This window comes from Mixophyes fleayi, chromosome 4 (assembly GCF_038048845.1).
Source record: "Mixophyes fleayi isolate aMixFle1 chromosome 4, aMixFle1.hap1, whole genome shotgun sequence".
NCBI classification, from domain to species: Eukaryota; Metazoa; Chordata; class Amphibia; order Anura; family Limnodynastidae; genus Mixophyes; species Mixophyes fleayi.
Genome location: NC_134405.1, coordinates 250,741,101 through 250,758,748, shown reverse-complemented (window position 1 = coordinate 250,758,748; position 17,648 = coordinate 250,741,101).

Genomic DNA, 17,648 nt, shown 5'->3' with positions numbered 1-17,648 from the left:
GGACTATCTCTATAGACGCTCATCTGTGTTTTTCATAGTGACAAGGATTGTTTCTTTTTCTTTTTCTTTATTTTTTAAGTGCATTTTCAGTTTGGATAGGTTTATTGCCAATCCCTTGTTTTAGTGCACTATTGGTCAACTCTGGTTTTATTTTATTTTATTGTATTATTATATAGGTTTGTGTAGTGTGTTTACTATTAAATACCCCTCTTTTTTTTAATGTCACAAATTTATGCTGTATAAGTTCCACTTTTATCTTGATATCACCATTATATCACAACAAGATGGTTCTAGCTTTGTAGCTTCTTCATCATCATTACAGTTAGAGTTTATATTAACGCTAGGTTCTCTTCTGGTATAAGCGCAGTAATTTGTGTTTTTTGTATATTAATTTAAGGAGTAGCAAGTGGTCTAAGATACCTTTTCTGTCCTTATTTGTATGTTCTGTTTTTGCCATTGTCCACTGCTGCGGAACACTGTGGTCTCTTCCAGATCAACTACAAAGCAGATCTGCCTAATCATCTTGATATCCAGAAACATAAGTTAGTAGTGTTCAAGCACCTGCTTGAACCTCTCTGTCTTTCTATTTGACTGAGGATGGTACAAAGAAGAGAAATCCTGTTTATTTTTTAACAAAAGCCCTCTAAAACAAACAAATAAAGAAAGAAACATGAAGTGATGCAGCTGGTAAACTTACTACTTACAATGATCACTCATGTCTGATGGACCATGGATATGGTCAATATGCACCTATGTATCTGCTGACATATAAAAGTAGGCACCATTGAGCCGAGAGAGATATACAGTGTAGTGACTGTCTTGCTTTAACTGAACTCAGGCCGCTGATGAATATAGTGGATACATATGAAAGTTTGGAAATAAATACTAATCTATTATGCTGCAAACATTAAAAGCATGGAAACACCAAATTCAGATTTCAGTACAGTTAATGGCAATCAAGAAATTAAAATTGAAGACAGCCGAGAAGCATCTGCAGTGCTTCATATATGCTGGCATACAACTTCCAACATTGTAAGTGTCCACTTCAGTGCCTACTGCCAAAATGTTATCATATGGTATCTATTTGAGAGACTGTACCATGACGTGCTGTGGGTTCCATTGGGTAAAATGTTTATAGGATTTTAGATGAGATATATGAACCAAAATCCATGCAAGGGGCTTCACCAAAAATTAGTCTTTTGATATGTTGCCATCAGTGCAATCAAAACTGATTAAAGTAAATGTATGCAAACATATTACTTCTGTATTAATTAATCTGTTCATTACTTTATCTCCATTGGTTTTTTTTTTTCATTAACCAACAACGATTAGGTAGCTTCAGCGAATAGCACAGTTTCTTGTAAAATATTCAGGTCTGCTAATGTTGCTTACTTTTTTAACTTATTATTTTCCTCTTTCACTTTATTTGAAAATGGCTTATCAGCACTCATATCTTTTTAATTAAGACTGACCAGACAAAACACAGTGTGCTTCAGAGCCGTAACTAGGCAGGTGTGGGTGGTGCCGTCGCCCAGGGCGCAGCAGCCGCCCTCTACCTGCCTCTGTACCTTCAGCACTTTTGCAGTGGAACGCATGTGCATTCCAATGCCGAACTTCCTGTTAGTGGAACGCACATGCGATCTCTCTCTCTCTCTCTCTCCCTACCCCGCTAGTCTAAAGAAACAAAAGAGTGTTCGTCTCGACCTGCCCAGATCTCATTCTTGCAGCCATAATCCCACTAAGTGCAAGAAAAAATACACAAACAAATTAAATAAATTGAGAGGGAAAATAAACTAAAAGTTCAGGTAGTGGTAGCAATAACTAATATAAGGGATGGATAGGACAAATTTACATATTAGCTGAGATTTCCCCAGTGAAGAGATGTAGGTGAATGAGGCGGTGGTCGCCTGTGAGACCCCTTGTACCTCACCTTACAGAGTAGCTTCTTCTTCTCCTCCATGTTTTTGTGCTCATGTTTGGGGTCCGCAGACATGTAACAGAGTTATTTCAGTAAAGTGCTAGCCACACACCCACATTAGGTTGGCCACACCCACTTGGCAAAATGTCACTCCCACTTAGATGGGGGTGCCGGTGCCCTGTCTCGCCCAGGGCACTAAAATGTCTAGTTACGGCACTGGTGTGCTGTCACGGTAACTGGAATAAGACCCCTGACCTGTCAAGACTAACACTCACCAGAGGCGTGGAGTCTAACGTAGCGGCTGGCCTTCACCAGGAACCGCTGCACGGTGATATGGACTTCGCACCAACCGCCATGCAGGTCGCGGTCCTCCGGTAGTGGGGCAGGTTCCACGGAGTTCAGAGAGTTTAGAGATTAGCGAATCCAAGAATGACCGCAGGAATAGCGGAACAGCGTGAACCTGAGATGGTCCGCAGGTAGCAGGGATGACCGCTGGGATAGGGGAAGCTGTATGGAGCAGGAGTAACTGCAGATTACAGGATGACCGCTGGGATAGGTGGAAGCTGTATGGAGCCTGGAGTAGCTGCGGATTGCAGGATGACCGCTGGGATAGCGGAGAAGCTGTATGAAGCCTGAAGTTGCTGCGGATTGCAGGATGACCGCTGGGATAGCGGAGAAGCTGTATGGAGCAACTACGGACTGCAGGATGAATTCACTAGGAAAAATCCCAACTGAACCTAAGAACAGGCTCAGAGTAGAGAAAGAGGTAGGTTTAAATACTGGAGGGAGATCCTCCAACCAATAGGGGGCAGTGGAAGCCTTTAAAACAGAAATCGGGTCTGCGGATGCGCAAGATGGCGGCCGTCATCGGGACTCCGTCGGAGCGCCGGAGAGGTAAGTGAGCCGGGTCCAGACTAGCGGGTCCCCGGCGTGTGACAGTACCCCCGCGTTTTAAGGGTGGACATTGGACACTTGGCCCAGGTTTACTGGGAAACTAGGAATGGACGCTGTATGAAGCCTGAAGTTGCTGCAAATTGCAGGATGACCGCTGGGATAGCGGAGAAGCTGTATGGAGCAACTGCGAACTGCAGGATGAATTTACTAGGAAAAATCCCAACTGAACCTAAGAACAGGCTCAGAGTAGAGGAAGAAGTAAGTTTAAATACTGGAGGGAGATCCTCCAACCAATAGGGGGCAGTGGAAGCCTTTAAAACGGCAGACCCGTCCAAGATGGCGGCCGTCATCGGGACTCCGTCGGAGCGCCGGATAGGTAAGTGAGCCGGGTCCCGACTAGCGGGTCCCCAGCGTGTGACATGTGCTTAGTCAAACAGCAATTGTCTGACACAACCAATCACATTATTTCATCAGATGGAAACACTGAAGTGTACCTAGTCAAAAAGGTTGTCACATTTTAGAGTATATTTCTGTCACTGACATGCTTTAATTCTTAATTTCTTATGGATATTCTTTTAGGATCACCTTACAGTAAGCTAAGGCAGGTCTGGCCAACCTGTGGTTCTCCTGTGAATCTACAAGCCATGACAAAAACCCGGATTTTTGCGGGGCAAGCCCAGACGACCCGGGTCGAGGTGCAGTATGAATGGTCCCAGATCTAATTCCCATTGGCGTTTCGCTGGGTGCTCTTGCTGATTCCTGCTGATTACTAGGGATTAAAGACCAAGTCACATTGCTCCATTAAATCCAAAGTTAGTTTGGAGCGTTTAGGAGGTAGACAGCAAATCACTCCCCGCATTATTTAATTAAATAGAGGAAGCAGCTTTATTCTCATTATGACTATCTAGAACCAGCAGGCTAGATAGTTATTTACATTAGGACCTGCCTATCCCCCACATGTGCATAGAGACTTTCTAATACCAGACGTGGTTTGTGGATTGCAAGCAAGGAAATGATAAAAGATTATTATTATTTGGAGGAATTGAATGAATTGAATTGGCATATAGGAGAATATATATCCCTACAAATGATATCTACCTACTATAATAGTATACAATTTGTGCCTATGTTATGTAATATATCCCTCATACCTATTTGAAAAAAATGGCAATCAGTGCATCCAGCTGATTTTAAATTCACACATTGTTTGTCTTTATATGTTGAATTATTTTAGCTATTTCGCTGGTTATTTTAAACACTATTAATAAAAGTTAAGTTTTATTATTCATGTTCCACAACATCCCAACATAGAGTTTAATTAGTGAGCTCATGTGCACCTTTTTAACCAACTACTTGTCTGTCTTATGTCACTTTTCAGAGAGTCACAAGTTGGCCAGGCCTGAGCTAATGCATTGTGTTTTAATATCTATGAGGTTGAGAGTTTCATTTTCCTATCAAATTTGGTGGTGCATTCTGCCATGGTAATTTATCTGATATCCTGAAGGACATTAAGAAACTGAAAAAACACACATAGATCTTTAACTGCATAGGCAAACACTTTCGAAATTGTTTTATGCTAAACACATGCATCTATCCCTTAGATTTGTACCATAGCTATGTGGTTATGTGGCTTTGGTACATAAAGTAAGTGTTTTGCTTTTATTTGCAACAACCTGTTTTGATTCTCTCAATGTTTTTTTTAAATGATAAATAATATTATTCATCACATTGGACCAGTCATCAAGGCCTGCATAATGAGCGTAATGTGCGTTTGTTTTAAAACTCATGTATTTCAGCTTTGCGTACTCCCACATTAAGCAAGGAACAGATGTGAAGATATGTGCGATGATAAATTTGGGTGTAGGTCTACTCTACTCTACTATATAAGACCCTGCGGGATATGTCCAATACCTATGTGGATTATAAATTTGTAAAATAATGCACAGAAAAAAATATTGAAGTAATGTCCCCTGTTAATAATATAGGCATTAACGACGATACGAAAAAAGTGTTTTTTCCTCTAAAAACACTCCATGCTTTATTTTGGGGCCTGCTAAATAATGTAACCAGGGCCTGATTAAGGGTTCTGGCTGCCCTAGGCTAATATATTCATAACGGCCCCTCGCTCTCCCAGTAATGTATAAGCATACAGGAATACTCATGAATCTGATTATTCAAGAGTATTCCCCAGCATTTAAATTTATACATGTTATGCCATTCGCTCTCACCTGTTCTTTTAGCTTTGACTAGCTGATATGTTCTCTCTTGCTTGTTCTTTTAGCTTTGTTCTGATTTGGTTAAATTCTGGAAAGTTAGGGTCCTGTTTTGAAAATATGCGACAATTGTATTATAATGTAAAATGTTAAGAAACCCTGAATGATTAGTCTCTTTAGTTCAAACATAACACTGGGAGAAAGCTACCCCCTAGCAAAGGCATATATAGACAATAAAATATATGGAGTTTTGTTGTCAAAAAGCTATACTCAAATACTAAAATCTATCAGTCCCATCTGATTAGTATTTAGTATTCTAGTGACAGCTGCGACCACAGAGCATCTATGTGAACGCCACAAAAAATAGAGATCGTGAATCCTCTCCATGAGCCATTTCACTAACCCTCAGCTATTTTATCACCCTCATCCAATTCATTACCCCCTCAGCCAATTACACCCCCAGCAGCCATATCATCACCCCCCCAGACAATTTATCTCCCACCTCAGCCATTTCATCAACCCAAGTGGCCAATTCATGACCCCCAGCCATTTCATCACAACCCCCCAGCCATCACCCCCTCCAGCCATTTTACCCCCACTACATCATGTCACCAATTCATGTCACATACCTTCCTTTCAAGCAGGAATCGTCAGGCCCTGCTCTTCTCTCTTTCTCTCCAGGCTGCAGCACTGCAGCATTGTAGACTTAGAACCAAGGACGCAGCTAACAACAATCAGATTGCTGCTAGGCTGTCTGTCTGCTATAGTAAATGTAGGGATGCCCAATTAAACCCAGGACTGACCACTATTATTCCAGACAATCCCAGGAGTTCCCACCATCTATATAAAAAAAAAAAAAAAGTGGTGGTAAAAGAAATATTAAATGTAGCACCACGACCTCCTGAAACCCAGTGCCCCAGACTGCAGCCTGATCAGCCTATTGGTTGATCTGGACCTGACTGTATATAGGAAACTATTCCAACTAATTCTGTTAGTCTGTGTGATCAACAGCTTGCTTTCATGGAAAATAAAAGCTCAATGTTACAGATTTGCATCAGGAAATACTGGGACCCTCTAGATACAATGAACATGGTTGCCTTTAGGTAAAGCAAGGCAGCTGTCTCAAGCATGGACAGTAATGTTTTGAAAATGTATTTAAATGTATTCCAAAAGCCTAAAGCAGGTCTCTCTACTTTTGTGATAGATATAAACATGCTTAAAGTACTGTCAAAGTTGAGGAATCAATGTGTAAGGGATAAAAAAGAACTGTTTACGTTCCTCCACACCTGCCAATAGCATCAGTATTTTAAAATATTAATATTTCTTAACAGATTGTGATAACATAAATATTATTCATGGAGTAAAAATTCTAAGCAGCAGTTGTCAGTCTTACCCTTCTTAAGAGAAACTAAGGGTCATTTACTGATCATAAAATTAATTATTGCACAATTAATTTTGTGAGTATTTGCCCATCATACTCATACATAATGTCTGCCTTTGCAAAGTTCCTTTGTGCAAAGCTATTTGTTACCATTTCAGGGCTAAACGCAGGATTTCTAGAATGGAGTTTCCATGCTGCCAAAGTGGACATCATCAACAAGCAAGGGTCATGGCTATCATTTTAGACAGTGCTAGGTGGCTCTTCAAACTCTTCATATCCCCTTCAAGTACACTAGCAATGCTGCAGGCAATACTGATAGAAGCATTCAGCTCCCCCTTCAAGAGCACAACAGTGTGAAACAGAAAATGCTTCCTGATTGTTCCAGAATCAGCACAATTGGCAGACTGTCCTGCTCTCTCCTACCTGTTCTTGCAGCTTTCATTACCTGTTGCTGTTCATGTCTTAAGCTTAGCTGCTTGTCTGGATACTGGAATGTTGGGACCCTGTTTGGAAAGGTTAAGTACAGGTATAGGATAAGTACATGAAATATGAAAAGCCTAGCAATGAGTGAACACTCTAGGCCTCCTTCCCCACAACCAGCCCAGACATTAATTACATTCACATTTAATAAATATATATATCCCCCCACAAAACAGTCAAAGTCCAGTCATTAAATTAATAGTATCTATATTTTATAAATAAACCAGACCCCCAAAGCAACCCTGACAATTAATAATTTGTATCTACATTTAATAAAGAACCCCTGTGAATGAATCACATAGAAATAACTTATTGTAGAATTTATTTCAATTAGTGCCGCAGGTGACAATTTATATAATTGATGTACTGATTACTGCTTTATTGATTTCTGATGCAGTAGGCATTTGTTTGAGGAAATCTGTTGCGTAGCTTTGAGAGGAAATCCTCATTAAGGCTAATCAGACCTTTTTCATGGGAAGTGATAAACACTTGCTTTAGCCTGAATCCACCACAGGAGGTTGTTACTTTCTTTTCATGTGTAGTTTTCATCCTGTATCTTAGAACCTGTCTGAATAATGCAACCAGCAAGTTTTAGGAAATAACAGATTGATGTAAATTTTGCTAACTATGCATTGGATTTAAATCCAAGTTTGGAGAACATATTGCATCCTGATACTAAATATTTAATTTAATATCTCAGTCTTTGCGGAGCCATCCAGGGTCAGAGGACAGCATTATCCCCTGCTAACATGTGTGTCAGAATGTGTATAAAAGGAGTACTATTTGACCATGTAATGCATTATTCCATCTGTACACTTCTGGAAACATCGCTAGTACCATAAACTGCCATGTAACTGTCGTTATAAGGGCTAAGTGAGATAATAAAACATCATTGCTTCAAGATCCTGCTTTGTTGCTTACTTACCTGCGGCAAATCTTGTGACCTACATATCCGTTATCTGGCTTTTCTGAGGTTGGAACCCAGAATCCAGTACAAATGCTTTGCCTGCTACCTTGCAGCTGTGGACAGTGTGATAGACCAGGGGGAACCATCCACAGCAACCCTGATCTAAACGAAGAGGTCAGTGGTAACAGCCCAGTTGCCTAGCGAGGGGGTACACTAGTAGCGAAAGTTACCCAGATGAAGCGGTTCTAGGTGCCAGTGAAGGAGCCTAGTGGTGGCAGCAGCAAGCCCCTCCTACTGCATTTAGAGGGGTGCATTTGGAATAAAGAAAAGGGATAGTGGCAAGGCAAGCCCAGCCAGTCCCCAACATGTGGACAGGGTGGCATAGGAGGTCCATCCTGTCACAACCCCTTTCTCCCCAAACTCAGACCTACATTTAATTAACAGCCCCCAAACCAACCCAGCATTAAATTAATAGTTCTATCACCGCACCTTGAATTAATAGACACCACCATGCTGTCACTGTTATATTAAATAGCCTCCACCAGTAAATCAATAGTTCCCATCCACTAATAAATGATTTCCCCCCACTCTCACCCCACAATTAAATTAAGAGCTGATGCCCCCAGCCACATTACATTAAGAGCCCTTCTTCCACTCCACACTTATTTTCTTTCATATGTCACAAAGAGGCTGGCTCTTCTGTCTTCCTTCCTTGCTGCCTCCACATGGATGGAGAGCATGTCAGGTGGTGTGCAGCGCACATGTGTTTTGATATTAGCAAGGGGCAGACGTGAGATGGATCAAGATGTTCCGCAGCTGCATACAGTAAGTTGGCTTTGATCAGCCACCTTACTGTATACTTTGCCCTGAACCAGAAATGGGGTATCTGTGCACCTGGACTCCCCCCCTCCCCCCCCAATAAGTGCAAGGCTGCATTTGTAGATTTGCCCTTACAGATGAAAATATGCATCCCAGCAAAATTAAAAATGTTATATCAAAGTCCCCCTTACTGTCAGTTTAATTTACTTTTCTGTTGCCTTCTGGTAGAAGACTATACATGTATCAAAGTTACTCCTAATTCTACTCACCTGCCTCTTCCCCTGAGCCCAGGGACTGTTTTATCCCGCCATTTTTCCTGAACCTTGGTAGTTCATCTAAGGAGCCTGACTGAATACCAGGGCTGTGTGACACTGTGTGATGGGGTTGAGTGGGAGGACCAACCTGAAGCTGTAATGACAGAGTTTGTGGCTTCTGTATATCGTGTGTTAATGCCCAATCTCTGCCACCTTAGGGTTGTTTGGCAAATTTTTGCCCAGGGGGAAGGGGGGATAGACTTGGCTCAGCAGTCTGTTAGGAACATTTTAAAGGAAACAAATGCAGGTAGCCCAGTGACCCAGCCCAAAGTAGCCCACTATGGGATGGCCCAACAGCCCAGACAGCCCCTGTTGCCACATTAGAGCAAGTTGAATTAAAAATCAAATCTGAAAAAAAGGTTTTGTGGTCCCATTCTAAATTGGGAATGCACCCAAAATTCTACCCCTTGAAGCTCATTTAAATATCTTGTCCTGCAACACAAAATGTTGTTTTTTGCATTTAGGCACAATGCAATGTGTATCGTTGTGTCTAGCTCACATTCAATACAGAATGCCCTGATTCACTCCCATCAAAAGGAGCATCATTTTACACCACTGTAGTCACCACCATATTGACATACTAATTCATTCTCTTACCCATACAAATGGGTGCAATAATACAAATATAGAAGCATTAGATCACAAAATGACATTTACATTGTGGGAATTTATGCAGCTCCATAAATGACCACTACAAGTACCTTGAGTGCAAAATTTTACAATTTATATTAATGAATGCTCTCTAGCAGTTACCTGATTATCTGAAATGTATGCAATGTGTACACTTTTTTTTCATTGTTATCTAATTTTTTTTCTGCTGGAGAATGAGCATAGGGCTCTCCTACCTATTTGTCTGTATGTTAATACCCAGTCTTGATTTATTACAATGGTTCCTACCAATGGTAAAGCACTATGGAATATGCTGGCACTATAGAAATAAATGTTAATAAATTAATAACATAATTGATGGTGTCTAGTCATTTCCTAATTTACAATACAGCATTAAAATATTTTATTTGCAATAAACATGTGCATGCATTAGTCTAAAAGCGGTATAGTGACTTCATTCTGTTTCCAACATTTTCAAGATGTGTTTATATTATACATATTTTATACAACATAGATATCATTTCTTATTCTTATTTTGGATTTTCTGCAATACAAGAGAATTCAGTGAATATTTGTCGATCTGTAACCACTTGAAATGTTGGGAGACTTGCTTTTACACTAAATTTATCCAAGGTTTTAAATAATTCCCAAAGTCGTATCCAAATACAAGATATTGCCCAGATGTATCATGTCTACAATCTACATTTGGTAGATGTACATGTTTTTGTGCACACATAAAAAAATGTTTAAAAGTTCACTTTTTGGAGGATTTTTTTGCAAACAAGGTAGTCATTAACAGAAGAACTACTTTAGTCTAGACGGACTGACTTGTATTCCGTTCCCTATAATTCTGAAGTGGTTAAACATCCATGAGATGATCACACCACTTCTCTTTACTAAAAATAGTTTTATAATTTACTTTTTTATTTTATTAGGTGAGAATACCAAGTCTCAGTATCAGGTTGTAGTGCTAAGCCTCATTTTCCACACGTTTAAAGCTTTTAGACTATAAAAGCCCACCCCTGTGACATTTTTACTTTTAAGTTCTGAGTAACGCAAAGGTGATATTTCTTGTAAGCCATTTGTATGAGCTGTATTTTTTGGCCATCCTATGTGAACATTTTTATTTCATATATAACTAGGTTTACAGACAAGTCTTTCTAGACTAATTACTGTATAACATTGTAAAAACTATGTAGTCAAATTTATACATGAAAAATGGCATGCTTTCAATTATACCAGTGACGTCCTTAAGAGAATTTGAGCTAATTCCGAGCCAACCAAGTCTACCACGTTAACATAAAAGAGATTGCACTCAGTCCCACTCTTTTCTTATGCACTGACACGTTTTTCCCAAAATATTGTACTTACACTCCAGGGTGTGCCTAGTCCTTTTTCTGCTTCCACCTTATACTTCATACCTTGCTCTAGCTACCAAAAATATTTATGTCAGTGTAGTGTAATCATTATCTGTAATAAATGTAGAAACTACTAATTTAGATTTAGCATTTTTTAAAAAAAAATAAAAAATTAAATTAAGTTTCTACAGTCTGTTGTTTTTTCAAACTTCTTACTTCAATTCTCAGCAACATAAGATACTTAGATATCATTACAGAGGATGAACAGTAGATATCTCCACTAATTGTAAGAACCAGAAGGACCCTGATGAAATACATGTCCATATATTTTGAAGACACTGACACCATTTTTGCTATTTTAGCTGTTCACCAAAACATATTCAAGTTATAGTTATATAATGAATATGGGCCTAAAGTACAGCTTTAATTTTAGGGTATTTATATCCAAATTAGAGGAAGGGTTTAGGATTTACAGCTGTGTAATATGCAGCCCCCTCTTTTTCAAAAGTAATTGACAATTGACTCATTATTTCTTTATCAATTAAGCAGGCAAAGGTCTGAAGTTGATTCTAGGTGTGGTATTTGTATTTGGAAACAGTTGCTATCAACCCTCAACATGGGGTGAAAGGAGCTGTCAGTGCAAGTGAAACAGGCCATGCTTAGGCTAAAAAAACAAGAAAAACCTTGGGAGTGGCCAATCAACAGTTTGATACATTGTGAAAGAAAAAGAATAACCGGTGAACTCGGCAACACAAAAAGGCCTGGATGCTCACGGAAGACAACAGTGGTGGATGATCGCAGGATCCTTTACATGGTAAAGAAAAACCCCTTCACAACATCCAGCCAAGTGAAGAACACTCTACGGGCATATCATTTTCCAAGTCTACCATAACTTTAAGAGAACAAATACAGAGGTGCAAGCCATTCATAAGCCTCAAGAATAGAAAGGCCAGATTAGACTTTGCCAAAAACATCTGATAAAGCCAGATCATTTCAGGAACAGCATTCTTTGGACAGGTGAAACTAAGATCGACCTGTACCAGAATGCTGGGAAGAAAGAGGTACGGGGAAGGCTTGGCATGGCTCATGATCCAAGGCCTACCACATCCTCTGTAAAACACGGTGGAGACAGTGTAATGGCATGGGCCTGCATGGCCTCCAATCGCACTAATGTATATCGATGATGTGACAGAAAACAGAAGCATCCAGATGAATTCTGAAGTGTATAGGGATATAATGTCTGCTCAGATTCAGCCGAATTCAGTAAAGTTGATTGGATGGTGCTTCGCAGTACAGATGGGCAATAATCCAAAACATACTGCGAAAGCAACCCAGGAATTTTTTGAGGCAAAGAAGTGGATTATTCTGCAATGGCCAAGTCAATTACCTGATCTCAACCCAATCAAGCATGCATTCCACTTGCTGAAGACAAAACTAAAGGCAGAAACACCCTAGAACAAACAACAACTGAAGACAGCTGCAGTAAAGGCCCGGCAAGGCATAACAGAGGAGGAAACCCAGTATTGGTGCTGTCTGTACATTCCAGACTTCAGGCAGTCAGTGCCTGCTAAAAAGTGGTGACAGTGTATTAAAAATGAACATTTTATTTTATACACAGCCCCTGAAAATAGGGGTCTGCGTATAAAAATGGTTGTAATTCCTAAACGTTTCATACAATATTTCTCAATCATCCAATCTACGGGACACTGCTACCATGGATTGTATGAGGGTGCATGGAGTTGGCACTTAAACAGTTAAGTAACTGAACTTGCTGCCATCTCCTCCCCTCTGCAAACTCTGCAGACCTCAGTGTAGTTTAAGTGCCCAAGGAGTTGGGCTGATACTGTATTGCTCTGCAATACTTGTTGTAATAGTTAGTTAGTTTTTTATTTCAGTCTTAGTTTCTCTATTTATCTCTAGGATAGTCAGAGGCAATTGTGCTGCGGGCAGCACATTAACCAATTAGCTTAGGACGAATGTTTTTCCGTCTGTGAACAAGTAACTTCATTTAAATTTTTACTGCCTGCTTTACATAAGCGCGGCTGTCACTGTTCATTTTATAGTAGGTCCGACGCTGCTGTTAGGCAGAGAGTGCTGGGAGAGAGAGAGTTAGCTGGGACACTGCATGAAGGGTAGACATGTTGATGGGAGATACCATGTTCCCCGCTGAGGTGGAGGGGGAACTCGGATCCGCAGTCCTGACTGAGATTGGGACCAGGAGGAAAAGGAACCTGCAGTTGCAGGGGAACCTACTTACTGCCATAAACAGGCTTCAGAAAGGAAGCACCGCATAACGGCTGCATTTAGAAAGTCTTGGTTAAGTGTAAGGAGTGGATGAGGATTACCCCACGGCTTTGGTGTGCCCCAGGGCAGGAAAATACTGCTGACAAACTGACTGAAACAACTGGATCTTGTGCAGCACCATAGAGCCATAACCGTCAAAACGACTGTTTATGACTCTTTTCCTCACCAATCCTAGTCCTCACTGAGGTCATTGCTAATAGCAGAACTAAGTACCTCACTGGGGGAAATGTTTATACATTCAGTATATTAATATACATTGTGTGGTAAAGAAAATTGGTTCTCAGATTTCTTAACTTAGAAGTATTCCTGTAACCCATATTCATACTACATATCACAGTTTTGCTGTAAGGTACTGTTTTAGGGCTTCTAGCCAGGGGCAAAACACATATATTTTATTGTACAGCAGTTCTCTGTGTGATTGCTGCATTTTCTTCAGTATATTATTATTATTACCATGATAGACATTTTAACTATGTCTGACAAGGGGAAGACTGCCCAGGTTACATTTTATTCATGCTCCAACTGTACAACCAAACTTCCAGTTGGACAGTTGGACCAGGGGGCAGTTTGTGCACAGTGTGAGGCAGCGCCCGACATTATCAGGGGAGCACCTCACGGATGGTGGAGGAACCGGCATGGTTGGCCTCTCTGGCACAGTAGATCACTATGCTGACCCAGCACATTAACCGGCAGGTAGCGAGTACAGCATCCTATGGGGGCCCGAATGTAGCTTCTACATCAGCAGCCTTGACAGAAAAGGTTGTGAACCCCATCCCAGAGGTAACAGGGGGAGGGGCAATCCAGGTGCTCACTATCTCTCCCCAGACCTCCCAGGGGGAACCCACCTGGCCATCTTCTTTAGGTAGAGTCCGATTATATCGGTTTCTGGATCCGCCCAGGCACCTGGCACCTAGAGGCAAATCTTCTCACCTCCTTCTTTCTGTTTCAGATTCTGAGGGATCCTCAGAAAAGTAAAGGGAACTGGTGGAGGATTCTGACTCTACCCAGTTCGGAGACTGGGATGAAACTTCTAGGAGCCATGGAATACAGGACTTGGTTCTGGCGGTCCATCAGGCCTTGGACTTTTTAAAAGTGGAAAACCAGGTGTCTTCAGAACAAGGTCTTTTGAAGCATAGGACACGCAAGACTGTTTGTTTTCAATCATCATCGATATTAACTGACATAGCCGAATCCACTTGGAAGCAGCCAGATCAGAAATTTTCTATTCCCCACAGATTTGTTAACCTCTACCCTTTGTATGAACACGAGGTGATGAATTGGGAGCAACTTCCCCGGGTTGACACACCAGTGGCTAGGTTGGCTCGTCACACCATCTTACCAGTCTCTGACTCAGCGGTCCTTCAGGATGCCACGGACAGAAAAATAGAGGGGCTCCTCAAGCTTATATTGGTAGCTGCAGGAACCTCATTTCGACCCATGTTCTATTCAGCTTGGGTTGCCAGAGCCATGGAAACTTGGGCTGATCAGTTATATGCGAGATTGCAGGACTCAGAATTGCTACCACTGACACTACATTAGTAGGAAGCGTCTGGTTACCTTTATGATGCATTGCCTCTCTTCTTACTGGTTTAAAATGCTGCCTCCATTTCATCCTCTGTGTCCGCAGCTGCAATTGTGGCTAGGAGGACCCTCTGGCTTAATTCCAGGGACACTAATATGGAATCTAAGATGTCCCTATTGGCACTTCCTTACTCTGGATCAGTTCTTTTCAGACCAAAATTGGATAACATGATATGCCAGGCAACGTTTTGCAAGAGCACCTTTCTTCCGGTCAATGTGCCCAGACCATGAACACCGAGGTTTGGATCCTTTCACCAGCCCTTTCAGGGGAATTTGGCACCCAGAGGCCAGTCTGCTACCAGAGCCAGATACCATACTACTCTGGTTCACTCTCACAAGGATAGAGGTTCCCATTCCACGAGACGTTCGGCAACCAAACCCCTGGACAAATTGACAGCATAACGGAAACCCCCCTCTCCTGGGAGGACAGGGAGTTGCCTACAGTTGTTCAAAGAGCAGTCGACATCGTTTTCCCAAGACAGTTTTGGGGATTACATAAAGAGGCTACATCATAGATCTAGTAGCACCTGCTCCTCATTGGTTCTTTGTCCCCACTTTGCCATGAGAACCAGTAAGAAGAAAGGCAATGCTTCTCTCTGTCGCTTGTCTTCTTTCCGCAGGAGTTATCTGCAAAGTCCCGGAGACACAGAAACGCCAGGTGTTCTACTCAAACTTCTTCTTAGTTCCTAAACCAGACGGTTCCTTCGGACGATCTTGAATTTCAAGGGTCTCAACTAACATCTTTGGGTGGACAAATACTGTATGGAATTAGTCCGCTTAGTGATCAACGGATTGGAACCTTGGGAGTTTCTGGCATCTATAGATATCTGAGACGCATATCTTCATGTCCCCATTTGGGAGGGACACCAGTCTTTCCTTCGTTTTACAGTTGGAAGCTCCCATTATCAATTCAGGGAGCTTCCACCGTCTTTCCACCTCTTCAAGTGCATTCACGAAAATAATGCCAGTCATAGCCGCACACCTGTGAGGTCTGAGAGTGAACATTTTCCCTTACTTAGACAATCTGCTTATCAAGGCGTCGTTGAGTCAATTTCTTGGTCAACAACTGACCCTCACCATCCAGGTTCTGGAGCAACATGGGTGGATAAAATATTATCCAAAGTCCCAATTGATTCCCTACCAAAGGATGATTTTTTGGGGTCTTCTGATGGACACCAGATTTCAGAGGATCTTCCATCTGGAGCTAAAGGCTCACTTTCTGCAGACCTCATTAAGAAGAATTCTCACTCTTTCACGACCTTCCATGCTCTTAGGCATAAAACTCCTGGGGATCATGGTATCGACCTTTGAAATGCTCCCTTACAGAAGGTTTCGTTCTCGCACATTCCAGTGGGACGTTTTAAGACAATGCTCGGGGTCTCCAGTCAATCTCGACACCCAATGGATCCATATCTCCACAGAGACTCGTATTTTCCTTTGTTGGTAGCACAATCAAAGCCATTTAACAATGGATTGGTCTTTTGTTTAGTGGTCATGGACCCTGGTAACAACTGATGCCAGTCTACAGGGCTGGGGGAGGTGGTGTTACATCTTCGTCTGCAAGGACTTTGGTACAGCAGGGTCTAGAGCTAAAATTTGTCTATTCTGACCATTTTTCCAATTCTCCGTTTCTATTAAAAAGCATAATTACTTAGATGGAAAAAAAGTGAAAACATTATCTTTTCAATAATTAAAACATTACTTTAAGAAGTATAGGACTGAGACTTCAAGAGACCACAAAAAGAGGAATAGAATTTTACTCACCTATTGGTCATAGTTTATAACAGAAACCAAATGTAATTCCTTCCACCAAAATGAAGTACATATATAGCACCCCATTTTCCGGCTAGGGTGTATGTATCAGTTTGTGTGTCCTGTCTGTAAATTAATGTTTTACCTAATATCCCATATTGTGCAGTACCTCCACCTTGGTCTGTATACTGTAGGGTCTTTGTTGGGTAGTGTTTATGCTGTAGTAACACCAGAGGGAGACCAAGGGAACCTCCACCCTTCAGCAGCTCCTGCTCGGTTCTTCCTATTAGAGTTGGAGATGCTGACATTACAGTTTGTGTGACGGCTACAGGCCCCAAATCACTGGTAGCGATGCTACTTGGTGCAATGTTCCTGTCATACAAATTTGAGTTCTGCCGTTTTGTGGGCCTGATTCATTAAGGAAAGTAAGGCTAAAAATTGAGTACATTTTCACCTGGACAAACCATGTTACAATGCAAGGGGTGCAAATTAGTTTATTATTTTACACATAAGTAAAATACTGGCTGTTTTTTTCATGTAGCACACAAATACTTAATAGCTTTATTTGTACATTGAAATTTTAATTTGATCTAGGATGCCCTAATCCAACTATAAATCTGTCCCTGCAATTAAAAGTTACATCCTTCCCCAATGCAACATGGTTTTAAAAGGTGCAAAGTTACTCTTTTATTTTGCTTTCCTTTCCCTAATGAATGTCCCAAAGAGATGCGAGAAAGAATGAGAGGAGATTCCCTACCGTATTGGAGGCGATGTCTGGTGGCACCTTGCGGCCAATTGAATCTGCCCCAATATTTGCTAATTCTCATTTCACTGAAATTATAGTTTATAAATATAGTTGTGACAATGACAGTTAGTTCCTTTTGCTGTGTGGTGTGGTTGGGATAATGCTGGGGCTACTTAGGGCCATTCTGCCTGTGAGACCATATGTGGAATGAAGCGAATATACATAAACAATGTATTCTCTGCACTTAGCAGACTTTTTTTATACATGTTTTGTTTTAGTATTTGATAAATAAGGTGAAGAAGTACAGCTATGTTTGCTTAATAAATTTTATACAGAAAGTTATTTTGGTGTATCTTGTCTAAAAAGTACATTT